Raw genomic sequence first — 27,675 nt, 5'->3', positions numbered from 1 at the left:
CTCCTCCTCCTCCTCCTTCTGTTGCTAATTCAATATTTACATGCAGATTCAATTTCCCCGCTTGCTATTTCTTCCCTCTGCCTCTTCAAACCTTACTGGGTTTTTCAGTGTTTTTCTTCCTAGGTCATCTGTTAGCTTGCCTTTGTATTTGGAGCCAGGCAGCTCACAGGGCAAACAGAAGGGACTGTGGTGGCTCCCACAGCTCCATTGGTAAAGCTGGCACCTGACAGTGTTTTCTCATTTCTAACTGTGTTTCTGTGGGCAGCTGTGTCAATGAGTACCACACTGTGACAATGGCTTTGGTTCTTAAGACCCCCAAACAAATGACACTATTTTATGATAGTGGGTGACTGTCCCATTTCCTCCTTCTCATGGTCTGTCAGGCGAGTCTCAGGCAGGTGGCGGCTGGAGCTAGAATCATCTGAAGACTCAACTGGAGTTGATTTGATGTCTGACTCGCTGTGATGTCTGATTTGCTCTCCCTATCCTCATAGTCCAGGGGCCTCTCCTCTCTCCAGTCCCTATGGGTTGCTTGTACAAGTAGCCCCACCGGCAGGGCCTTCCAGTGTCTTACCTGACAGCTCAAACCTAAAAGTGCAAAAGGAGGCTTCCAGGCATCCTTGAGTCCCATATTCAGCATAATGTCACGTCAGTCCTATTAGATGAGTTGCCTAGCCCAGAGCTCATGTGGGTGGAACAATACAAAATTGTGAATATTTAGGTTCAGTTCATTGATACCTCTGAAGATGAACTCTCAGCTTCATGGGATTGAGCAGTACCTAGGAGACTACAGAAGCGCATCTCTAGGTGTGTCTGTGAGGGTGTTTCCAGAGAAGATTAACTCACTGGGGGAAGATTCCCTCTACATGTGAGCACAATTCCATGGGAGGGAGTAGACAGAATGAAAGAGAAGACGGAGGGAGTCCCCACTTGTGCTGCATCCTCTCTGTTCTTTTTCTATTTCCTACTCACCATTATGTGGATGTGCCACGCCTCCCTATCTTAGAGGAAAACCTGTGAAAACATGAGCAAAATAAACGCTGCTTGGTCAAGGTGACTCTCATACGTACCTGGTCACAAGCATCAATAGCAAACACAGCCATCTGTAGAGTGCTATCTACTAGAGTGAAGAATATCCTAGCAACATTGTGGGAGATCAAGAGATCGAGTTGGTAAATACACTCGTGCTGGCTAGTTTTATGTCAACTTGACACAAGCTAGAGGCATTAAAGAGGAGGGAGCCTCAATTGAGAAAATGCCTCCATCAGATTGGGTGCTAAGCAAGCCTGAAGGGCATTTTCTTAATTAGTGATTGATGTGGGAGGTCCCAGCCCATTGTGGGTGAGGACAACCCTGGGCTGGTGTCCTGGGTTCTATAGGAAGACAGGCTGAACAAGCCTTGGAGAGCAAGGCAGGAGGCAATACCCCTCCATGGCCTCTGCATCAGCTCCTGTTTCCAGGTTATTGGTCAGTCTGAGTTCCAGACCTGACTTCTTCTAACGATGACTAAGATGTGGAAGTGTAAGCTAAAGTTGCTTTTGATCATGGTGTTTCATCACAGCAATAGAAACCCTGACTAAGACACCACTGACAGTTCAGGAATTAATCAGCTTTGCCAACTAGAATTCAAACAACATTTTCTTCCCAGCCCGCCTGCTCAGATTTTTACTCTACTTTTGTAGCACTGTCTCTATAAACATCTACAAAGTTCTTTTTTTTAAGCCTATGTCAGCCACACAGTAGCCATAGAAAGAATAGAATTTTTCCTTGAAAGTAGGTTCCAATCAACAGAGAAACTGGTGATGGCTTGTTCTTCTTGTTGGTTTGTTATGTAGATGTATATATTATTTTATGTGTTTATATAAAATATAGTATCAACAAATGAGAGGGATAATGATAATGGCTTTTTAAAAAAATGCTTGTGATGGTTAATACTCATTGCCAACATAACAAAGTACTTAAATATCAGGGACATCTCATTCAAACCACTATAGGTGACATCAGCATCCATTATTCTGTGCTTCCTGACTGTAGAGGTCATGAAATAAGTTGTCTCATGCTCCTGGTGCCACCATGTCCCCACTGTGATGGACTTCACCTTTAAACTGTGAGCCAAGGTGGACCCTTCTCCCCTAAATCATTTTGTCAGACATTTTGTCTTAACAGCAAGGAAAGCGCCTAATACAATATTGTATCCATTTTTCTGCACATGGCACAATTTCAGTGTTCTCTGTGCTTGAATAAAACTCTACTATCTCAGGTCCTTTTCTGTTATTGTGATAAAGTTCCTGACCAGAGCAACTTCAGAAAGAAAAATTTTATTTTAATTCACTGCTATCACCTACCACATCAGGGAAGTCAGGGAGCAACATCTTGAAACAGCTAGCTGGAGTGAGACCAGGGTCCAGAGCAGAAAGCAAGAGTGAGTGTATGCTAGTGTTCAGCTCATTGTCTCCACCTTCTACAGCCTAAGTACTGTACAGGGAGTGGGCGCACCCACAATTAATTCAACTAATGTGATCAGGATAATCCCCTAGATCCCTGTGATTCTAGAGTCTCTCAACTGTTGATTCTAGTCTCTCAAGTTGACAATTAACACTGATCATCACATCCAGTGTGCATGTGTGTGTGTGTCCATGTCTATCTATCTATCTATGTCTGTATCTATTTATATCTATATAGAGTTATCTGCTCATTTGTTGACAGGAATCTAGGCTGATTTCATAACTTGAAACTCCAAGTAAATATGGCTGCACAGATGTCTCTGTGTTACACTGACTTCTAATATATAACCTTTTTTTTTTCTAGTTCTGTGATGAATGTCATTGGACTTCTGATGGAATTATTTTAAATCTGTAGGTAGTTTTGATAATAAAATACTTTTTCTCCCCAACATTAATTCTACTGATCCATGAGCACAAGGTCCCTTTTAAACAGCTCTCTGTTGATGCTTTTTTGTTTGTTTGGTTTGTTTGTTTTAAAAAAGCAGTTTTAAAACACTAACAGGGAAGAACAAGATAAATCATGGGCAAAAAATGGGAACATGAAGCACCAACGTGTCTAGAGTTACAATAACTATAAGTGGTCTATAAACACTAGCTAAAAGACAAGTATTGGCAGAATGAATTTTAAAAAGTAAACATGTCTATAGAGAGCCCAGTTGGTTATACAGAGATTAAAACTAAAAGAGCTAAAAACAGATATATCATGCAGATTATCTGAAAAGTGCCAGGACTAACATCATATGAAAGGCATTACAGATCAGACAATTGCCACTACAAAGGGCATATCAATCCTGATAGAATCTGGGCAAATTATCAGAGCTTCAAAATACATGACGACAAAGCTGTGGGGTGATTTACACGAAGCCACTGTTGTGGTTGAAAAACAGCTACAGGACAGCAAGAAATATCTATGTGGAGATAGGGCTCAGTGACACCACCAACCAGTCAGCTCTTGCAGATCTCCCTGCCCAACAACAGAGTACACAGTGTGGTCAAGTCTCTTCAAAACACACATGCCAAGATAGCCCCTATCTTGAGTCATTCAACAAACCTTAACAAACTTAAAAGGACTGACATACAGAATGTATTTTGCCTACAGATTTAAACTAACAGCCAGTAACAGAGAGATAACAAGAAAATCTCCTAATGCTTTTTTTTTTTAATTTTTGGTTTTATATATGTGTTGGATCCACATGTATGTTTATGCATGATACACGTGTGTGAGTGGACCTGTTATTCTCTTCCTTTTTTTTTTTGTGGTGGATGCTGGTGTCTTTCTCTGTTATTCTCCTCCCTACCCCCCTTTTTTGAGACATTGTCTTTTTCTGACCCCGGAGCTTGCCTTTTCATCTAGGCTGGCTGGCCAGTGAGGCCTAGAAGTTGCCTGTCTCTGCATCCCCTGCTTCATGCTCTGAGGTTACAGAAGCACCTGGCTTGTACTCACAATGATGATCCAAACTTAGCGCTTCCTGCTTGCAAAGTAAGCCCTTTGCCACTAAGCACTCTCCCAAGTCTGTCCAAAATATCCAAGCATCGGGTCTTTTGCTACACACCAAAAGCATGCACGTTTGTGCAGACATACACACACACACACACACACACACAGGGAAGGAGGGAGAGAGGAAGGGAAGGAGGGAGGAAGGGAGGGAGGGAGGGAGGGAGGGAGAGAGAGAGAGAGAGAGAGAGAGAGAGAGAGAGAGAGAGGGAGAGAGAGAGTCTGTGCCCACCCACAGTCTTGTAGACTCTCTTCAGGACAGAGTAAGCAGTTCATCTTCTCCCAAGAGGGGCATCTATTAACCTGTATTGAGTGGGAGATTCATTTCTTCCTGCTTCCTAAAGGGAATCGTAGATGACTATGTATCTCCCCCCACCCCACCCCACCTGCCCCCACTGCCATGGTCCCAACTATTACTACCAATGTTTGATTTGGTCAGACATTGTCAAATTTCTTCCAGAAAAATTAATTTACTTCTCAGCTTTTTCTATCACTTGTTTAGCTTCCTCCCTCCCTTCCTTCCTTCCTTCCTTCCTTCCTTCCTTCCTTCCTTCCTTCCTTCCTCATTCCCTCTTCCCTCTCTCTTTCTTCATCTTTGTTGGGGGCACAAAGATCCTTAGTGACACCAGGAAATGTTAAACACATGGGCCTCTTCTCAGTGGAGGAGATAAAATACCTGTTTTCCTGCCCAGAAGGCTGGGAGTGGTTTGGTTAACGATCTGGGTGACATTTTTGCTCTGTGTGGAGGCAGACCTCACCATGTTTGCCCATAGAGGCAGCCCTCACCCAAACACCCTGGAATGACTGTCCCAGACTCTTCCCTCTCTGGACCATAACCCCATCCTTGGGGAAGATGTCACATGTACTTTATGGCCTGCTGACCTCTGTGTTATTGGTCAGAGACCACACTAGATTCCAGGCCTTTGCTATAGGACCCACCCTCTCAGTCACAGGGACTTTATTAAAGGAGTTTCTAAGTAGTCACATCTTAAGCTTTATTGTGCACCTGGATTGGAAAGATTGTTGCCTGGAAACCTTTCTCCCAAACTGTACTTTTGTTTTAAACATGCTGACCACGACGCCACCTGGCATTAGACTTCCCGGAAGTCAAATCCAGGTCGAGAGTGGAGGGACTCAATCTGAGCCTGGTTTTCATTCTCATCTCTCTGCACAGTTCGATTTCCTGTCTGGCACCTGCAGGGATCCCTCGCATCTTGTTTGAGTCTTGATATCTTGAACCACCACCTTTTCCACATTTTTTTTTCACTGACTTACAACTTTCTCTTGTTTTAAATATCCCTTTAGCACTGCTTTGGTGGGACTTACTTTGGTGAGGGGTGGGTGACTGATACCACAGGCTTGTGACATGATCAGATTGCCACTAGTGTATCAAACTAAAGGACCGCAGGAGGACATGAGGGACACAACATTTAACTCAAGGACACATGCCCTGTCTAACGGGATGGCTGAAAGAAATTTGAAGAACTAAGTAAAAACCATGCTTCCCACGGACAGCGGTGAGGTTTTTAACAGAAGTTACACTCGACTGAGATGAGAGGAGATTAAATGTTCAGGTAATGGGCAACTCCCTGGAGGCAACTTTCCTTCGAGAGTAAGGACTTTGACTCTTTCTTATTGGTACCAGAATGAGTGCTTATGTCTGACATGGGTAGGGAGAACCCTCCTGGGTGTACCAGCCAAGTTTCTTTTCCTTGTCTCAAACCTCTAGTCAAAAGTCCTTTCTTGCTTGAGGTAGTCACTCTGCCTCTCTCTGACAGTTAAAGTAATTTGCTTACAGTTCCTGCTCATAACCGGAGGCTCTTTAAGTTCCAGGAAAGTTTAAAATGGAGTTAGAAAAAAATTTGGAAAATAAACGCCATTGTTTTATTACTTGTGGTAGGTTTAAGGAAATTGAAATAATCTTTCTCTCTGTGTGTATGCATTGTTTGTGACGTCTGAGATGACTGGAAATTCGTTATGGTTGTAAGTTTCATTGACTACATGATACAACCCAAGTTCTCAGAGCAGGCTGAGAAGCAGACATTTGAGTGATTAAAAAAAAAACTACAGTTACATATATTATTTGTAAACGGAGGTTAGATGTGTAATCTTTATATTAGTTACTTGATCGAATATTAACCAGAGGCCATCTTGAAAGTGATTGTTAAAATATCATAATTAGAGATAGAATCTTCTGACTTTTAGTTCATTGAAAGGCCACGAGAAAGATATGTCTTGGATTTCTAGTCAAGCACCCTTCTTGAGAAGGGTACAGTATAATGCTCAACTCTTAAATGAAAAGTGCACGTCATCCCAGGGCATGACTGTGAGTCTGCAGTTTGTATTGAATGTTAGGTTCTCCTTAGGATAAAATTTAACCATGGGTAGTTACATGCTGGAAATGAGATTATTATTAAAATGACAAATAACAGATATAAAGTATAATCATAACACTTGGGGAACTGTGGGAAACCCTTCAGGTTAAGTCAGGCAGGGTTAAAAAAAAAAACCCAACTACAATGTTTGTTAGCTCTATTTATGCAGGACACTCAACCCTTAGCATTTAAGTAAATGCCTCTTCTTTGATTATGGTAACAATAAATAAAATTGCGTTTGAAACTGCCAACTAGGCAGAAATTTGTTAGCTGTTGGGAACCCGAGTATGCAGCTGCCTTTATGAATTAAAAACACTTCCGATGAACCTTACAAAAGCAGGGTGGACTATCAACTCTTGAATGTTTGGCTTCCAAAGCTGTGTTTTTAAAGGTGTGTAACCCTAACTGAAGTAAGTGTTAGCTTTACTCGTGTGGTTCACACTTAAAATTACAAAATGGAAATGAAAGCACCTGCCCTACAGAACTACACGAATGAGCAAGCAATAGTACTCATCTAGCCCAAAGTGGAGCAAGCAAGCAAAGGATGCTACAAATGGTGGTCACTACTGCTGTGATTATCTTGTAGACCTCAGTTAAGGTAATTCCAGTAACTTGACACTCAGGACAAAAATACAGAAATGAACAATGTGTTGATTACATTTCTTCATAAAGGGAACAACTAACTTTTGTTCTATATTCAAGATGAATATTTGACCATGGAATGGTTGCCATTTATCAGGAAATTAAACCAAATCAAAAAGGGTTAGTCTTTATTCTTCATAGTAGGAGTCTGATTCTACAGACAAAAGCAAAGACAGCTTCATGATAATTGTTCCAGGACGAAGGTGTTTTCACTTGCATAGTATTATGGATGAAAAGACTCAAGGTTTCCTCTCTGTCTCAGTAGAGTCTCTCAGCCAGTAGATATGGAGTTTGTTGGTTTGTTTGTTGGTTGGTTGGCTTTGTCTTGCTGAGATCATAGGACATCTGCACACTTTTGCCTTTCATCCCTGACATCCTGGCCATTGTTAGAGAGAGGTCTTGGCTGTCTGGTTCTAAGTGAAAGGTTTTGCACGAGTGTGATATGGATACTCTTACCGGAAATCCCTGGGTTTGTGTTGTCGACAGGCTCACCAGTCTTCTTAGGGTAGGAATGCTTTTCATCACAGTCTCAGTGGACAGCATAGCTGAACATAGATAATAACTAGTGAAACACTGTTGGAAAATAATTTTAACTCTTCCAGAGAATATTGTACAGGCATTGTGGTTGTCAGCTTTCTGCCACTATAACAAAATAACATATACTCAGGTTAGAAAAAGAAAAAAACTTTACTTTGATTTACAGTTTCAAAGACTGTAGTCCAGGATCCTTTGGCCTCATTGTTTTGGGCTTGTTGCAAGTTGTCACGACAACACAGGAACATAAATGTGATGGGACAAAAGTTGCTCAGTCTGAGGTCATAAAGTAAAAGAGGAGAAGAGGAGGGGCCTGTGGTCTGAGAGTTCCCTTTAAGGACACAACTAATCCAATAACCCAAGGATCTCCCAGTAGGCCTCACCTTCATAGACCCCACACCCTGATCTAATAACTTTAAAAGAAATATGGCTGAGGGTAAGATCAAATCTAAACATATGTTCTTCATATGGTTACCATTGCCACGGTCCTGACACTACACTCAGATAGATAACGGTAAGACGTGAGGACTGTTCTCCAGTGACCTGGAGGCATTCAGAAAGCAAGCAAGGAAATGCACATGTAAATAGTCAACCCAATGTGGTAGGGTGCATGTAAGGAGAGGGACAAGGCAGTTCCCAGGAGGATTTGACTCTAGAACTAACTGGTAGAGAATGAAAAGTGTTGAACTGATTAGAGGCAGATGGAGAAGGTATTCCAGGTCCGGAAGGTGCAAAGGAAGGCACAGAGGAACAGCTACTGTTGTGTTTCAGTTCAAATCTGGGGGTCACAGAACCAAATGCTATGTTTTATAAAAAGGTAAGGAATGTTTGGTGGATGTGTAGTCACATGTTGGGGAAGGGGGTGCCTCCAAGTGCCCATGCTGAAGCATCCCTTCCCCCTGTGGGACCAACCACAGGATGCTATAGTATAGAATAGAGTTTATTCAGGGAAGTGGGCAGGGAGTTGAGGGGCTAGAGACAGAGAAAGGCAGAGAGAGAGAATAGAGGACTAGAGATATAGAGGCTGGCCATGAACATGTGGAGAGAGGGGGAAGGGAAATAGGGAGAGAGGGGGAGCAGGAGAAAGGGAGGGGGCAAGCAGCCCCTTTTATAGTGAGTCAGGCATCCCTGGCTGTTGCCAGGAAACTGTGGGGTGGAGCCTACCTGGCTGTTGCCAGGAAACTGTGGGGTGGAGCCTAGACAGAATGCTAATAGCTATGATTCTATGCAGGAGACTTCATGGGACCTTGTTGCTAGAGAGTGAAGTAGACATCCCAAAAGAGATGGGAAATAGGGAAACGGTGGTCTGCCCTTTCAAGTAGCATGAATTCCATCCATACAAGGCCGGAGAGCTGAGCGCAATAAAAGTAAGTGTTCTCCACTTAGGAGTCTCGTCGCCTACAAACATATGTATGTCTGTACAAGGACATTTATTATAGTATTCTCAGTAAATAATGAGCTGGATGTGACAGTTGTTTAGAGAGAATTAAGCCAGCAAACAGAACCCTCAGGCAATAACCATCAGGTGTTAAAGAACATAAATGTCAGGCCTTAAAAGAGCAAAGGACCTTTGTAAAGAAAGAAGAGGAAGGACTTCTGCAGGGCAATGTTAGATGAAGGAAACATGAGAAGAAACAGCAATTTGCATGGTGTGACCCCGTTTGCGTAAGAAAACACTCAGTCTTTCCGTTAGTCACCCCTGCGTCTCTGTGCATCACCTCCATTCTTTATGCCTTTATTCTGCTGGACTGGAGAGAGGGTCCACCCATCCTTTGAGTCTGAGTCCAGAAAAGGAAGAGACTCTCAAAATAAACTAGCAGAGAGAGCAAAGAAGAAAATGTCAGCTTCTCGGGGAAAGGGCTTCATTATTGTCAATAACAGATACATTGGTTGGGAGGGGGCTCCTGCTCTGGGCGGGATGGCCAAATCAAAATGGAGTCACTGGAGCTGAAGTTGCAGGCCACCAAGCCAGCAAAGCCAGTTAAGTTGTTTATTTAACTTTCTGAGATATCAACAGAGTAAGAGATAACAGTCGTAGGATCCAAACAGGTTTTAGCTGACAAATACGCGAGTTTCTCCTTCGGTTTAATTAACTTGTACCAGGCTGTTCCTTTTCTTCTCCTTTTCTGCTTTCTTCAGGCTTCTCTGTTTATAAAACCAAATGTTCTCTGCTCCGTCTCTTTTGTTATGTGGGGGATGGAGTGGGGGTAGGGGTCAGTGCTTTACCCACTGAGCTATCTCTTCAGCCCATAATGTTGTCTTGACAACGGAGTTGATAGAAGTGCAATTCCTGGAAGGAAGGCAAAAGGAGAGAGCACGGGAGAGAAAAGGAGGGTACTGGCTGGATGGCATTATTATTTTATAGCTTATTGGAAAAATAAGGGATGGAAATGAAGTTTTAAGCGCAACACTCTCACATCTACAGAGCAGTGTTTGAAGAGGAACAAAATGGTGGAAGCAGACCAGAGAATATTTTACTCTAGCCCCGTAGATGATGGTTGACACCCGGGCAGTGGTCACACAGGTGCAGGAACGGGGATTTCTGAGAAACATTTTGGAGATGAGATGGGTGAGAGAGCTTGATGTTTACAGGAGCGAGCAAGAAGCCAGTGTGATCCTGTTAGCTGCCAAACAGGGACCGACCTTGCCTTTGAGTGCAAACCCCCACGTTTAAGAACAAGAGGACAGCTCCTTTGAAGAGCCATCAATACACCTTCGGAGCTTGGGATCCTTTTTGTTTTGCTTGGAATTCTGTAGAGAAACATCGAAGAAGGCAATCAAGTAAATGGAATCACTTCTGTATCGTTCTATCAAGAAGCTGGAGTAAACTTGGTTGGCTGTAACAGCAAACTGAGCATGCCAGGAGTGTTTCTGTCTTCTATCTGCTTTGAACACGTGATCTATATAGAATGCGCATGCTCAGGAAATGTGCCTGCCCGCTAAGCACTTTCTGATTTAAGCTTCCTTTGTTTGGGGAAAGCATTGCTTTGGGAAAACTCCAGGCTCTCCTTACTGGTTGTAGAAAGAATTTCAGCTCCAAGTGTAAGTCCATTGTTTGTATTCTTAAGATTAGGGTTAAGATGACTGTTGACAATCATAGAAGAGGGAAAACAGAATTTTCATGGTTGAGGCCGAAGTCTGAGACACTGGACAGAGTGTGAATAGATACAGGCAGAAGGCTGATTTGGGGAGCTGGAGTGTCGGGTAAGATATTTAATGGAATTCAGAGCATGTTGATATCAGAACTGAATGCACATGACTCCGGAAGTGCTCCGATAAATGACTGATAGGAAAGAGGCTACGATCTATTTTACTATGCAGAGGGGCTTGGTAGCATAGAAATAAAGTGCAAAAGCCTCAAAACTCATAACTGCCAGTTGCTGTAGATTTCACATCATACCATAAGGATATTTTGCCAATGACTCACTACATGACAGTCTTGCCATAAGATTGTAAGGGAGCTGAAAATTTCCTATTACCTAGAATCATGTAAGTGTCACATGTCACGGTGCTAAGTAAGCATGGCTCATTTTTGTGGTGACACTGGTGTAAGCAAGCCCATTGAGTGCCAGTAATATGAAGAGCCTAGCAGGGTGGTTATCTACAATGCATAGCACTTTAAGGTTGATATTTTTTATCATATTTTAATGTTTTATTTTGAGATGGGTTCTCACCATACATGTCATCCAGGCTGGCTTTAAACGTCCAGGGCTTATGTTAATGCCCTATCTCAGGCTTTTGAGAGGACAGCTGTAGGTGCACACCATCACATCTGTTTTCTGTTTGCCTGTTGTTTGTTTGTTTGCCTGGTTTGTTGGTTGGTTAGTTAGCTTGCTGTTTTTAAAACAGTCTCTCTTTGTAGGTCACATTGCCCTTGAACTCCCAAATCCTCCTACCTCAGCCCCCCAAATCTGGGTTGCCAGCAAGTGTCATTGTAACCCTCTGATGAGCCTTAGCTTACTGGGGACCCCCGAGTGAACAATGCAGAGCTGGGGATCGATGCAAAAGCAAGAGGAATTTACTGTTCCAGTATGCTAGGGTCGTCATCCTGCACCTGAAGGAGAGGCAGTGGCCCAGGGTGGCCATTCTGCAAGTTTTTATACAGTTTCCAGGAGCAGAATAGAGCATCAGCAATTAGGTACAATATGAATTGGTGGAACAGTGCACCCTTTAAACTGATTGGTCTTTAGGGAATGAGTTAGTAGGGGCTTAATTAGCCACTTCCTTTCCGTCTATGTGCTCTCTGACCTGTCTCTTCCAAGAGGGGAGAGGTGCCTGGTGGAATTTTCCAACGGCTCTAAGCTGACCTCTTCATCATCATATCCCATTCTGCATCTGGCTTTTACTCCTATCTTGAAGCACAGCCCTTCTACTTGTGGAAAGCATTTCTTGTAAAGCACTGTGGTGTGTTGTACAAGCTGCAGCTCAGGAATCTGTGTTTACTTTGTCTATGGATGGCATAGTGAGGCCATGATAAGGAGCGTAACCTCTACCATCCAAGCTCTGTGCAAGCAAATGCTGTACTGCTCTCACTACAAAGGAATATTTAACAATACATGCATGTGTCAGAAGTATTGGATGTTACTCAATGGCATGCCCATAGTTAAAACAAAAACTGCAGGCCGATCCAGGACAAAGAGCCTATTAAAATCATGTATAAGCCCAAGCAGTGACATCGTCATCTGCTCTCAGAACGGAGCCTGCTAACATAGTAGGGACACCTCAGCAAAGATTGAGCTTCCCCCAGCTCTCCAAAGAACAGAATAATTGGGGCTGAATAACCACTTGTGTTTCCTCAAACCATTCCTGGAAACAGTTATCTTAAGTCACATTTCCTGGAAATAGACCTCAGGACAGAGATGGGGTCTGCTGGATTTTTTTTTTTATTAGGGAGTTGTTACACAATAAAGAATTAGTCTGTCCTTTAACTTGGGTTCCTGGTACAGAGTTCCAAAAATCCTTGGAATTTCCTGAGCAATAGAAGTGTGCTTATCACACTGATGAAATGACTCAGGAGGGTTGTTAGACTGCCTTAGGAAGGGGTCTAACCGCCAGACACAGCTGTAGGCTTAAAGGGTTGGAACTAAGCCTGCATTCATGAAGGGGATAAGAGGGGAGAGATTGAGTTTAAAGATATTCCCAGTGCTTTTATCATCCATATCTAGTGAAGATATGACTGATATCTCCCTCCCCCAAAACTCTGAGCTACAAACTCAGTGGACCTTTCTGATTGTTAAGGATTCATCAATCTTTTGGAAGACCCGTACACTGGTTTTGTGGAGGAAGGATGCAAACATGATCACCTACATCACTCCCTGTGTGTGGGCTTTGTAGAGAACTGGTCATGACAAGCAGAGTGACTCCCTGACAGTAAAGTACCCACCCAAAGGAATCCTGGAAGTCATCAACCGTACAGCGGTGATTACAAATGCAAGTGACCTGAGGACCCCTGAGACTAGCAGTTGGCATCTGAAATAAGGGGAGTCTTGTGGAAGACTTTGCCTTTAACTTGGGGTCTGCATATAATATTTGAAACAGAACTTCCCAGGTACCCCATGTATCTTGACTGTCATGACTATCTCTGTGTGACTGTCTATACCGTAGTTTCCTCACTTATCCTCTTACTGATCACCATGAAGGGGATTTCCATGTTTTGATAGATCACAATTGTGAACATTGTTTACGTTGTCTTCCCTGTATAACTACAAGAACTTACCTAAACATAGAAACATACAGGTTAACATTGAACTTTGGAGATATGGGACACTGTTTTCCAGGGCACAGTCTCCTCAAGACATGATAGAAAGCCCGTGGCTGCACATACCTACTAAGACTTGGAATTTCCCCAAATTATGCCATTTTCCTATACAACAATGGATAGAAAATAAAATCTCACCATGGCCTCAATTTTTATTTCTCTGCTCCCCGATGACGATCCTTATCTATTCATGCCTTGATTGGCCACAGCTCTTCTCAGAATTATGTGAGTCTGGTCTGCATTCTCTTCCTTCCTGTGTCTACACCTTCTACTTAAGGCTGACATCTACCTGAATTCCTTTGTGGCCTTTCCTTTAGAGACACGCTGTTGGTGGCAAACCCTTCTCTTTGCATTGTTTCTGGAAATGTCTTCATTTCTGGCCCATCACTGAAAGGTAGTGTTCCGGTGTGTCGAGTTCTAGGCTGGCAGGTGTCTGGGGTACACTGAAGAAGGTCCCTCTCCTTTACTGGCTCCTACAGTTGCAGCTGAGAAGTTGGGTGTCCATTCAGTTGTTACTCCTTCAAGGGCTACCAGTTTCCTTTCTGTACTTTAGCCTGTGCGTGCAGATGTGACTATGTTCCTAGGAGTGTGTGTTGTTTTCAGTTTTTACCTAACTTTGGAATTCTTTTGTTTGTTTGTTTGGTTTGTTTGTTTGTTTGTTTGTTGGAGACAGGGTTTCTCTGTGTAGCCCTGGCTGTCCTGGAACTCACTCTGTAGACCAGGCTGGCCTCAAACTCAGAATGGAATTCTTGACTCATTCCTGCATTTGTTCTGTAAAATTGACTGTCGCTTCTTCAAATACGGCCTTAGACCCCCTCCCCCGCCTCCCACACTTTTCTTCTGGTGCATTTTCAGTAATGCTTTCGGGCTTTCTCTGCAGGGCCTGATCACTGTCCCACAGGCACATTTATCTCTACTGTCTCTGACCTCTGTTATGGGCAGTTTCTTTGGGTCTATATTCTAGTTTGTTAATTTCCTCTTCAGCTTGACCTGATAACCCTCGTGTATCCACCTACTTAACTGTGTCTCATTATATTATACTCCTTATGTATTTGCTTTGCTTAATTTTCGAGACTTCATGAAGCTTCAAGAGTTGTTTCTTGCAGGCACATGTGAGCTTGTCCTTCACTTCCTAAATACGCCAGATATGGATCTTCTATTCAGCAATTAATAATTATGCAAAGACCTTTATTGTTTATTAGGTTCTTAGTTACTTGGACAAGCTCTAGTTGCTAATGACTTGCTTCCTGGTGTGCATATTTAATTCTTAGCTTTAAGATGCTCATCATCTTTGGAAATCTGTGAGGATTATTCTTAAATTAAATTTATTTATTCATTTATTTATTCTTTCTTGCATGTATGTGTGCAAGACAGACACAAGCCATGCCATGCATATGGGAGACAGAAGACTACTTATAAAGTAGTTGTCGCTTTCTACCATATGGGTTCCAATGATTCCAATGGCTCTGAACCAATGGCTCATGACCCCTTTGGGGTTGCCTATCAGATATTTACATTATGATTCATTACAGTAGTAAAATTACAGTTATGAAGTAGCAACAAAATAATTCTATGGTTGGGGGTCACCCCAACATGGGGAACTGTATTAAAGGGTCACAGAATAGGGAAGTTGAGAACCACTGGACTCAACTCAGGATATAGTCGTCTTGCATGCTAGAGCTCTTTAAAGTCCATATAAAAGTACATTCTTCCAGAAAGCTAGTATAGCATTTATATAAATAAGCAAATCAAATAGAAAAGATAACATCAGATTGCCAAGAGGTACTGAGTCTTGGATACTTGTGTTAGCAAAAGAAAACAAAAAGAAAAATGTATAGGAATAACTCAAGAATTATGAAGATAGCACCATATGAAACATGTTAAACATTTCTGTAGGAAGATTTAAAAGTTGTTGAATAACAATAGCAGAACATTATATGTTGAGTGGGAAGACTTAGTTTCCTTGTAGTGAAAGCTTGATCATTGTAGAAGAGAGGGATTATTTAATAAATGGTGCTGAGATGCTAGGAGGCATTGAGGGGCTGACTACATATCTTACACTCTTCACCAAAATAATTCAAATATCGATCAAAGTCAAAATTACCAGAAGAAACTAATTGTTTCCTCCAAATGGAGACATCATCATAAAACCAAAGTGAAACCTGACAGTAATGAATTTGACAACATAAAAATGGAGAAAGATTCTCTGCGTGGCAAAATGATTTTAAGCAAAGTAAAAAGACAAATGATTATGTGTGGGGGAAAAAGTATTTGCAATTCATATCAGAGTCAGAAGGCTAACATCCTACATAGGAGAGAAGGCTCTTGCAAATGCCAACGAAATTTTATTCAACCCAAAGGAAATGAATGAAAGTTCCCTAACTCACAGTTCCCTAAAATACAGATGACACCAAATATGAATTGAGCGGTCACTCCTACTGATAGTAAGAGAGATGAATAAAACCACACTAAAGGACCACGCTTACTCCGTTGGATAAACCAATATAAAACAAATCTAAATTGTCAGCGAGGGTAGGAAGAAGAGGCTGATCTTGGATTGCTAGTGGGAGTGTATGTTGGTACAGCATCTTCAGCTGGCAGGTCAAAAATACCTATTACATTTCTATAAACATTCTCACTTTTTGACGCAAAAATTTCAACTTGAGGAATTTAGGCCATAGACAAACCCACACATCTATCCAACGGTGAATATACATTTTAATTCAGTGTACCTACCATACTTGGCTGTTGTTTTCCAAAGGTGGATGTGTTGGAGACTTGGTCTTCAGTCTGGTGATGTGGTAGAATAGAGGTGTGTGGGTGGGTGCTAGGTGGGAGGTTGCTAGATTTTGTTCGGGCTGTTGTTGCCAGGAAGGATTCAAATAGTTCACATGAGACCCTGAGTTGGATTTCAGGGGAAAAAAAATAAGTGATTGAAAACATGAGATTGAAGCTGCAGAGATACTCAGCCACTAAGCTGCTGAGGTGGCAAGTTTGAGGATCTGAGTTTAGTCCCCAGAAACGAAAAAATAATTGGTGTCACTCATTCTATTGCCAGGGAGGCAAAGCCAAGCAAATCTCTGGGGATTGCTAGCTAGCCAGTTAGGCCAGCAGCCTGTTCAGTGACTGCGCCAGGAAGATAATCTACAACAAAACAAAACAACGGAGATAGCTTCTGAAGACTGACCCCCGATGTTACTTCTGGCCATCTACACTCAAGGGCACATATGTGTTTCACACTTTCACACAAACATAAACACACACACATACACACACACACACACACACACACACACACACACACACACACCGAAAGGAAAGTGTTAGCTTGCTCCCTGGGTTGCTGTCTAGCTTTCTGTCTTGCAATATGACTTCTTCCTGTCACATGTGCTATTATGCCTTCGGTTAACTGACATGGTTACATTATCTTCAACTCTCAGCATCTAAAACTGAGCCCAAGAATCTCTGTCTTCAGTATGGATATGGTTTTATATATTTCCCAGTAGTTATGAAAAACAAGTAATTCAGGGCCATTGTTAAGTTTCTCAAAATATCAGAAGGAAACCAAATACCCATCAACAGGGAATGGTCTCTCTCTAAGTACCAGTAGGCATTTTCAGCTGTTGCTTGCCGGTTGGAGTTTAAATGTATTAGTATTGACTGGTCGTTAGTGTATGAGTTAGACTTGGACAGATTTCATGATGGATACAGACAGACAGACCCTTCAGATAGAGCCCTGTCTTGCATCAGAGCCTAACTCATTTCATCTGGGTAGGTTTAAAGGGTAGTTTCAATGTTTCATTTTGGTTGAACATCCCCAAGTCACAGTGTAACCACTTTCATTGGCTAATGGAAGGACAGCTCAGATAGAATCAATATGTTGAAAGTCAACATACTCACACCCTGACCTATGGGAGAGAGCACTTGAGAATAGCTTTCTAAACTGTTCCGGGGAGTCCACGGGAGTTCTTCTAACACATTGGTTCTCAGCCTGTGGGTTGTGAACCCTGGGGGTGTTGAATGTCCCTTTCACAGGGGTCACATATCAGATATCCTGACTCTCATATATTTACATTAGGATTCGTAACAGTAGCAAAATTACAGTTACGAAGTAGCAATGAAATAATTTTATGAATGGCAGTCACCACAACATGAAAAACTGAATTAAAGAGTTGCAGAATTAGGAAGGTTGAAAACCACTGTGCTAAGTGATCTCTCTGGTTTGTATCAGATATGAGTTATAGTCAGCACCACATATTTACCAATTCCCAGTAAATAAAAGGAAGAAATAATGACATGAATATATTACTAGTGATTACATGATTACATGTGTACTGCCTATGTAAGATGATTACATGTGTGTTGCCCGTGTAAGATGATTACATGTGTACTGCCTGTGTAAGATGATTACATGTGTACTGCCTGTGTAAGATGATTGCATGTGTGTTGCCCGTGTAAGATGATTACATGTGTACTGCCCGTGTAAGATGATTACATGTGTATTGCTTACATATGTAAGTGAGGCAATTGCTACGTGAATAAAATACAAAGCATGTGTATGTGCCCAGCATGACTTCAAACAACCGTTTTAGGTCTAAGGAATACTCGGATGATGCTAAAGGAGGTTGCTAAGCAGGCTACTGATAATTTGACCTCCGCTTCTTATTAGATATACTACACTTTCACAGATAACTGCATTCCTTATGAACCTTTCAATAAAGGTCTTCATTAAAGTTAGGTCTACTTCCCTGAGTCTTAAAACAAAACAGAACAAAACAAAACCATATTATGGCTACAAATTATAAAACATGTGTCAGATGCTCCCAAACCTGGTATACAGAATATGAGGTGTCAGACATAGGACATGAGGTGATAAGACAGCCTTTAAAGAACACCACTTTTGTGAGGGAGACAAGCCAAGAAAACTAAGTGTACGTGTTACTTTGGCCTTAAAGTAAGTGTGTATGTTACTTTGATCATGCTTGAGAGCATGAAAACATTCTCCTGATGAAGATTAACATTGCACAGAGAAGAACATAGAAGAATGGGCTCAGTACCTTCAAAGATCTCAAGCAAAGCTTCCCGTCGATGAGAGTCAGAAAGGTCATCCCAGGAACCTATAACTAAAACTCATAGGCTGGGTCTAAAGGGAAGTAGGCAAAAGTACCTTCAAATGGAGCAGACTATTTTCAAGGCCAACGCCCTCTGCAGAGTCCAGATTCCTGTTGGCTGTGGGGGAAGATGTGTGACTCTCAGTACTTCTGAGTACTACTCAAGTGAGACTTTGAAATGTTAATCATGACGTCCACTCTGACCCATTCTGAAGTGGATTCTTCTAGCTCACAGGTCTCTTTCTCAGAGGCCACTTACTCTAACGTGGGTTTCCTCTCAGCTTGAATCCCAGTATCCTGTTTAGAGTCTCTGCCCTCTTCATATGTATGAACAAAAAGATAGCTATAGAGTGTGATGACACAGACCTGAAATCCAAGCATTCAGGAGGTGGAGGCAGGAGGATTGTGAAGCTGAAGCTAGGCTAGAATGAGGAAATGAAGTTTTTATGTTACAAATTATAAACATTTATCAAATTCAAAGAAAGGAAAGAGATAGCATAGCATGCTTAAATTAAGTGTGTGTGTGTGTGTGTGTGTGTGTGTTGTGTGTGTGTGTGTGGTGGGGTACCTTAATGACATTTTGCTGATGGTCATCAACAGATTCATATATGTAAATATTTATGCAAGTATTCAACATGTGTTCACATGGTATATACATGGAAGTGACCCACTGACATGTGTTCACATGGTACATACATGGAAGTGACCCACTGACATGTGTTCACATGGTACATACATGGAAGTGACCCACTGACATGTGTTCACATGGTACATACATGGAAGTGACTCACTGGCATGTGTTCACATGGTACATACATGGAAGTGACTCACTGACGTGTTCACATGGTTCATACATGGAAGTGACTTACTGACATGTGTTCACATGGTACATACATGGAAGTGACTTACTGACATGTGTTCACATGGTACATACATGGAAGTGACTCACTGACATGTGTTCACATGGTACATACATGGAAGTGACTCACTGACAATCTCTGTATTAGCATAGTTCCTTATCCTTGGGGCTAACAGCCAAAAACTATTCATCCTCACCGTGGAACAATTTTTAAAGCTCATTAATTATGCATACAATTTACATATTTATTTTATTTCAAGGGCTGATTGAAATCTATTAATATCCGAAAACGCGCTTGCATGTTTAAGTATCTCTAGCTGTTAGACACTTTGCTTTCAAAGAGCACAAAGCTCACTCAACACTAATTTCTAGGGTGCTGGCCAAGGGAAAAGGCTTTATGCAATAAGGCAATTGTCTTTGAAGAAATAGTTGAAGCTCAAGAAATAAATTTAATGCCTGCTGAGAACTTTGTCTTCTTCTCTTCAATTTAATTTGTGTTTTTATCAAAGTAAAACAAAGGCTTTGAAAACCCCAAAAAGACTCCAAATCTTATAAAGCTTTCAAAACTCAGTTCATTACACCACACCCTTCAGTCCTACCTCATTTAACCTAATTCTCTCCCATCTTAAATTTATATCTGTTTCTTGTTGCCTCCCACACCCAGTTCAGCCTCAGGCCTTTGGCGGCCTCCACCCGAGGTGGTCACCTAGGGAATTAAGCCGAAAGACCTTCAGCAGACTACTGGCTTATCTCTGAAAGAGGTTCCCCTAGAAGTTCAGCTGAGAGACAACTACACCGGGCCTGAGGATGTCCATAGACAACGGAGCCCTTGGTGACCTTCCCTGGTGACTCCCTTGTGACTCCCTCCTGACTCTTCCTTAACTTCTCAATGTTTATGTTATGCAAATGTCATTGTAACCTAGAGATCCAGTTTGGCTTTCATGTATAAATGCTGACACCCAAAAGTAAAGTGGCGAGCCTTGATTAGAAACCCTCAATTCTGCTTAGTGTCCTTTTGTTCTCGAACTCTGTGTTTCAGGTTCTCCTTTTCTCTCTTTGGTCGAGGCAGAACCCAGTTCAGGAAACTGCTGGACAGTTTCTGCTTCTAGATAGTTCACTTAAAGTTTTTGTTTTATTTTATGTTATTTTCAATTTTAGGAATTTTTATGGCTTTTAAAAATAAAGTCAGATTCGCTCTTCTTTTCCAGTACCTTTTATCTTGTTCCTGCCTTATTTCATTGGTCAGGACTTCCTGCATGAGGTTGAAAACTTTTACTCTGTTCTTAATCTTAGGGGAAAGCATTTTTCTTTCGCCATGGAGTAGGATGTTAATCGTGGAGCTTTGTGAATTCCGTTTAAGAGGTTGAGAGACTTCCTATCTATTGCCAGCTTCCTGGGTCATGTTGGTGTGGTTGTTTTAGGTTGGCAGTAAGTATTGAATTTTGTCTGATTTTTTTTTTTTTTTTTTTTTTTTTTTTTTTTTTGTATCTTTTGAGATGAGCGTGTGGTTTTCTTGTTTTTGTCTGTTGATGTGGTGAGTTGCACTGATTCATTTTCTAATGTTAAATCAATTATTAGGTCACGCTGAATGAATCGTTTACAGTCTTCTGGGTCTGAGTTGTCAGTAGTCTGAATTTCTGTGCTTATACACTATTAACCTTTCATTTTCATAAAATATCTTGGCCATCTTGAGGTACCTGGCCTTTACTTGCCTCACAAACTATGTCCAGGAATAGCTATGTCTCCTCTCATTTCTTAACAAGTTTCTCTGAGATTGGTATTGTTCCTTCCCAAAACCATGGCTTGAATTCACCAGTGAAGTCATTTGAGTCAAGAGCTCTCCTGGGGCGGGGTATGTAATTCTAATTTCCATGACAGCTATTAGACACCTTGAAGATGTGTTCATCTTCTACTGTCTACTTGGGAGAGGTGTGGTTTTTTTTGAATATTTGAAAATTTTCATTTATTCAATTTATCGTATAAAATTATTCTGTATGTCTCCTCCTCCCCTTTAATGCCTGTGGTACCTGCCGTGGCTCCTCGTCTTCATGCCTGATTTGTGTACTTCCTTTACTATTTCCTTTAGTTTCTATAATTAAGAATTTTTCAGTTCCATTAACTTTTAAAAGATGTAAATCATTGCCTTTTCTGTAGGATTCACCCATTTTTAAACCTCACCAATTGCTGCCTATTTTTATTAACTTGTCTCTGATTACTTTGGGTTTAATTTGTTCTTGGTCAAGTCTCTTAAAGCGAGGGTACAGAACATGACGTTTATATTTTTCTAATACGATCACTTTATGAACTTCACTAACCATTGTTTTAGGTAGCTCTGACAAACTTTGTTATACAGACATAATTTCTGGTTTTGTTTGTTTGTTAGTTTCATGGGTGTGTATGAAGCTATGTGATCAGAAAGTGAATGAACATTTAGGAATGATATGCCCCGCCCCAATGAATTCATCCTCTAGTCATCATAAAATGACCATCTTTCTTCCTGGGTGATATTCTCTGCTCTGAAATCACTCTAGCAACTCTGCTTTCTTCTGATTGCTGGGAGCGTGGTATCATTGGCTTTCACTCTTCAACTTTCAGCTTCTGTATGACTTCCGTTTTAAAACTGACTTTTGTATCCCCCACATACAACCTTCAGCAGCTGCCATCTTGCCCTGTAAGAAAGTTTGTGCACCCCGGGATCTCTCCATGTTGTTGTGCCGTAATCCACTGGGGAGCCTCAGGGCTCGCCTATTTGTGACCATTTATTGTAAAAGCTCCTGTCTCTGGTGGATAACTTCTACCCCAGACTCTCAGGAATGGAAGCAGACAGACGTGCCTTCACTTATAGGAAGGGCTGTTGCTTTCTGGATGTAGTTCATCTATGTTCTTCGTAACCTTAGCTCTCTATAGAGTTCAGTATCGCTATAGTTTTACAGCTTCTTCAACACGTTTATATGTCATCAGGCTGATGCAGCAGTCTCTCGGCCTACTTTAATCAGAAGTCAAAGCTGGAATTTTGATTATAGAAGGAAACTAAATTCTAAATTCTGTTTCCTATTATCTGTGCAATCCTCACCGTTCCCAGCTTGCATATACACCTCCTCTGTCTTTCCTAATCAGGCATGAACACCAGGTCGTATTTTATTCAGCCGATATGAATATTCACATCATGCTAACTACATAACTATTGTTCATTTCTGTGCCACCGTTCTCTCCTCTTAGGCCTTTGTGTTCCTCCTGGACTTGTGATTAGAGACAGGAATACAGACTCACAATCAAGAGCTCAAGAGCCTTTAATTTTCCTAAATCTTTCCTCCGTGCTCAGAAACATCATGAATCCTGCTTGCATTTTCTCCCAGAGCCGTCTGTGCTGCTCTGTTTGGGGTCGATTGTTCTGGGTCCACCGCGAAGCTGGGGAGCCAAGCTTCTGTCTACTTCTCCCCACACTGAGCCTTTTGTCCCCTTAACGCTTTGTCTTCAGTCTCCTTGGTCCATTCTCTTGTTCAGTGCCATGAGTCCATGGCAGCTTCCTTAGAAAGAGCATGTGTGAGAGGTTAAATTCTAAGTCCCTAGATATCTGAAAAACAAACAAACAAAAAATCCCAACAGTGTTATTGGTTGATAGTTCAGCCCAGGATTCTCATTTGGAGATCATTGTCCCCCTGCAGTTTGAAGGAATCTCTATCCAGAATGGCCGGAAATGTCATCAAAAGACATGTCTATGCCAGCCTGGGGTCTCCTCATTCTCCTTTCTTTGAGTGTTTGCAATCATTACCTGCACATTCACAATCATTCCCCCTCTTTCTCTCTCTCCCTCTCACTCCCTCCCCCTCTTCCTTTCCTCTCTTCCTCTCCTTTCTTTCTCCAAGTTGTTTATTATTATTATTATTATTATTATTATTATTATTATTATTATTATTACAAAGAGAAACAATCTTTTTAATGGTATTTTCTTATCTAATAGGTCTGGGATATTTTTATTTCTCAGAAAGACTTTAAGAACTTTGAAGTTATTTTTAATTCAATCTTTTGTGTCTGCTTAAGCTTCTTCTAAATTATATATTTTCAGGTAAATTTGTGGCCTCTCTGAGGTAAGAGATTTCCTGAAGTGCTGGGTTTATTTCTAGATACTCATTAGAACATGGCATAATGATACTACATTTAAAAAGTAGTTATAAACCTAATAATATAGGCACATTAAGATATTTTATTTGTTCTGAAAGAAAAACACAAAGATCTAAGTAATTGGATATATACTATCTATATCTACCTGTATCTATAGCATCATCTCTCCCTCCCTCCCTCCCTCCCTGTCTTTCTTGCTCTCTGTCTTTCTCTCTCTCCCTCCCTCCCTCTCTGTCTTTCTCCCTCTGTCTTTCTTTATATATATTTTTTCTCTCCTTCCCTCTCTGTCTTTCTCACTCTCTGTCTTTCTTTATATATATATTTTTCTCTCTCTCCCTCCCTCTCTATCTGTCTCTCTCTCTATATATATATATGTATATACATATATATATAATATCTCTCTGTATATATCTGATGTATTTATTAATATATATTATATAATTTATATATATAGATATTAAATGCAGTTGTGATCAACATTCTAGCAAAGTCTCCTTATGAATAGGCACAATTATTCTAAACTGTATACAGAAAGGGAATAAACCAGAGCATGGCTTTGAAAAGGAAGAAATGAATGAACCTAAGTGATTAACAGCTCATTATCAACTATATAACCAAGACTCCGAGGTGCTGGTGGGAAGACAGATGCATAGATCCACAGGACCAGAGAGTAAATTTGGAAATAGATTGCACACAAAAGTTCCTGTGATATTTAGTCATCAGCGTCTACCCCATTGGGTTTAAAATTGCCCAGGAGATTGATGAAACACATCCTGGTTCTGTCCCTGCTAACTTTCCCAGGGAGCATTGACTGATGTTGAGAAGACCCACACTAAATGTTGGGCTAGAGGCCCAGGTGAAGGAGAAGGAGAGGGAGAAAGAGAAAGGGAGAGGGAGAGGAAGAGGGAGAGGGAGAAGTAGAGGGAGAGGGAGAGGGAGAGGAGGCTAGTGTTGACCTAGCACGCTCCTTCTCAATGCCATGTGGTAAGCTGCACTGCCAACCTCCAGCACCACAATGAACTGGTGCTTTCTCAGCTAACTAATCCAGTGCCCCCAAACATATAGCATTAATTCAGTGGCCTTTTCAGAAAATTCTGCTGGAATAATTGAACAGTACTGGCAAACCTACCAAGCAGCCATCCAGATAGCAAACAAGCAAAAAATTCAAAATGACTCGGGCTTGGTTCAAAATGCAATACTATGGAACTTTTATATGAAGATTTAAGGAGCTGGGCATTGTGATACCCACCTGACACCCCAGTGCTCTGGTGTGGGGGTGTGGCAGCAGGTGTACTGTGAGTGTGAAGCCAGCCTCAGACACTGGACTATCTATATATTGAGGCCCTGGGTTTTGTTGCTGCTTTTGGTTTTGTTTATGTTTTTAAAGCACTGGGCAAACTTCCCAGGATTTTGAGGGCAAAAAGTTCATAGAAATTATTCAGGCAGAGTTCCATAAAATGAAAAATTGATAAATGGGACTTTATCACAACTTAAAAACATTGTACTAGAAAAGACCATGTTATGAAAATGGGCAGATGAGCTACCAATTGATGGAAAATTTTGCAAATCACATATCTGTCCCAAAACTGGTATATATGACATACATAAAGAGCCTTTAAAATTTAGCCTTTGAAGAAAATCCAACAATCTAATTTTAAAATGGACAAAAGACATTGAAGACATATTTCTCTAAAGAGACTGTTCAGCTGTTGAAGCAACAGGAAATTTTCAGTACTGCTAGCTATGAGGTAAGTACAAATGAGAGGTCACGTGGCAAACATTAAAATAAAAAGAAATGATGAGACTGGGAAGATGGCCCCGTTGGTAAAATGTCTGCAACACAAGCATGAGGACCTGAGATCAGATCCACGCCACCCGCATAAAAGCTGAGCACAGCTGCACACATCTGTAACTTCACTTCTGGAGGAGCAAAAGCAGAAAGATCCCTGGAAATCACCTGCCAGACTGTGTAAACCCAAGGTGGCAGGCTTCAGGTTCAGTGAGACACCCTGTTTGGCGGAATAAGTTGGGATCTGGTGAAGGAAGATATACAGCATCAACCTCTGGCTTCTGTGCACCTGTACAAGTGTGTACTCACACACATACCCCTCCCCCAATGCAATGTAATGACCATACCAGACGCTGATGAGACACACTCACATGGCTGGTGGACGTGTAAATGAGCACAACTGTTTGTGACAACAGTACCTCTTTAACAGTTAAGCATACAGCTATGTCATTGCCCCGCAGGTGCACCCCCCCCCCGCATTTATCCTAGACAGACAAAAACGTATATTTACAAAACCCCTGTTCACTGAGGTGCATGCGTATCTTCATAACTAGTCCCCAACTGGAAACAGCTCAAATAGTCTTCAGGGGTCAAAAAATAAATTTGTGGTACATCTCTACCAAGAAATATTATTTAGTAACAAAAAACGAACGAACGTGATGCAAGCACTGATACTGGCCACAATGCTCAGACGATCATGCTTTATAGGAAAAGGGTTGATTCACGTGGTTCCACGCCATGTAATTCACCCTCATGTATAACACCCTCGTGGAGATAAACCATAGAGCTAGAAAACAGTGGTTTCCAGGGATGGAGGAAGGACAGGGAGGGAAGAGGTGTAGCTGGGCCAGATGACGATGTGTGGAGTGTAATGCTCATCTGGCAGTGGCACTGTCACGTCCTGCCGTGAAATGTTGCAGCCGCCTGGCCTGGCAAGGTTCCCTCCAGGAGGAACGTGATGCAGAGACCCCTCCGTGTTACTTCTTACAGTTGCCTGGACTTCTCATCTAAAAGTAAAATGTTTGATTTGAGAGAAGGCGGAAGGAAGGAAGCAACGCCAAAGAAGAACCTTTCAGACAGTTTGCTAAACTCAGTTTCTGGGAAGACTTTTTGGTTTTGTTTTTTTGGGTTTTGTTTTTCGAGACAGGGTTTCTCTGTGTAGCCCTGGCTATTCTGGAACTCACTCTGTAGACTAGTCTGGCCTTGAACTCAGAAATCCGCCTGCCTCTGCCTCCCAAGTGCTGGGATTAAAGGCGTGCGCCACCACAGTAAAGGAACTCACCTCTAAAGTCAAGTGAAGTAGGAGCTGGGGCTTCCAGCTTCGTGTTTGAATGACCTTGACTCTGCTATGGTTGAATGCCCATGGTAACACGCTAGGCACAGTCCTGCTCCAGGAACTAACTACTCCCGCCCTCAGGCAGGCTCCAGCTTACCTGGAGGTCCACAGTCAAAGCAAACATTTTGTCCTAGATCAAAGCCACTTTGTCCAGTCCTAGACCTAGACTGGCAACTGTTCTCCATGCTGAGACTCTGGAGATGGGTCCTCTACCAACTTTTTGATGTTTTGTTTTGAGACACAGTCTCATTGCGTACCCGAGGCTGGCCCAGGGCATACTATGTCACCCAGTCTGTAAAATCATAGTCTCCCCGCCTCAGCTTCTGAATGCTGGGATCACAAAGCATGCACCAGCATGCTCGGATGCTGCCAGGTTTCTGATAACACTTCTCTCCTAGTGATGCTTTTTTGACTACGCTTCCCCAATAGGCAAACCGTACAGTGACAGGATATCACAATGATTTTAACAGTGGCAATTTAAAAACCAAGGAAAGCAGATACAAAGCAAAACCCTGATAGGTTCCGCCCCCCCCCCCAGACCATTCTGTGTGTACACCCCAGGAGGCCATAGCTGTACACAGAACACCTTAACCCAGTGGGGAAGTGCCATATATGTTGGTGACTATGGGCTCTGTGTGTGTGTGTCTTCTAGACAGGGTTTCTCTATGTAGCCCCAGCTGTCCTGGAACTTTGCTCTATACATCAGGCTGACCTCCAACTGCCTGCCTCTGCCTCCCAAGTGCTGGGATCAGAGGTGTGGGCCACCACGAACTGGGCTGAGCCATGTCCCCTTAAGCTACCTCCTTGCTGCCTGATAGTCTTTATGTGCAGTAGTCATCATGTGTGCGCATAGCTCAGAAGACTTAAAGGTCCGGAGTACATGGATTTTAAGAGCCTGCATACATACAAGCAAGCTTTTACTGAGAATCACGTGTTGAATTTGCAGGCTTTTCTCACAACCGGAATGGCTTCCAGGAGGTACAGTTTCTTTTCCAGATAGTAGAGCTTTGTTTCCGCAGAGCTGGGTACTCTCAGCGTTAGCTAATGGTACCCCTCAAGACACGAGAGTCCATTGTTAGGGTTTTAAGTATCTGTATTTCTTAGACATATACATTTCATAGACATTCTCCAGAGCTCAATACATAGAAGC

The 27,675-nt window shown here is 41.9% G+C and overlaps 2 long non-coding RNA genes across 3 annotated transcripts; one reads left to right on the top strand and one right to left on the bottom strand.

The window, feature by feature from the left end:
• Nucleotides 1-7,124: 7,124 nt before the first annotated feature.
• LOC116071331 lies at nucleotides 7,125-7,751 on the bottom strand. The gene is made up of 2 exons (XR_004110825.1): nucleotides 7,708-7,751; nucleotides 7,125-7,561 (listed from the first exon to the last, which is right to left on the bottom strand). It is a non-coding gene; the product is annotated as an uncharacterized LOC116071331 (long non-coding RNA).
• A 107-nt stretch (nucleotides 7,752-7,858) lies between these two features.
• On the top strand, nucleotides 7,859-20,276 carry LOC116071330. Of its 2 annotated transcripts, none has more exons than XR_004110823.1 (3): nucleotides 7,859-7,986; nucleotides 8,782-8,917; nucleotides 19,943-20,276. It is a non-coding gene; the product is annotated as an uncharacterized LOC116071330 (long non-coding RNA). The 2 variants fall into 2 exon arrangements; XR_004110824.1 differs by lacking the exon at nucleotides 19,943-20,276 and adding an exon at nucleotides 10,143-10,404.
• The last annotated feature ends 7,399 nt before the right edge of the window (nucleotides 20,277-27,675 follow it).

The sequence above is a fragment of the Mastomys coucha genome, unplaced genomic scaffold (genome assembly GCF_008632895.1).
Source record: "Mastomys coucha isolate ucsf_1 unplaced genomic scaffold, UCSF_Mcou_1 pScaffold22, whole genome shotgun sequence".
Classification (NCBI taxonomy): Eukaryota; Metazoa; Chordata; class Mammalia; order Rodentia; family Muridae; genus Mastomys; species Mastomys coucha.
The sequence above is the reverse complement of the archived record's forward strand: the minus strand, read 5'-3'. Positions and strand labels throughout refer to the sequence as shown.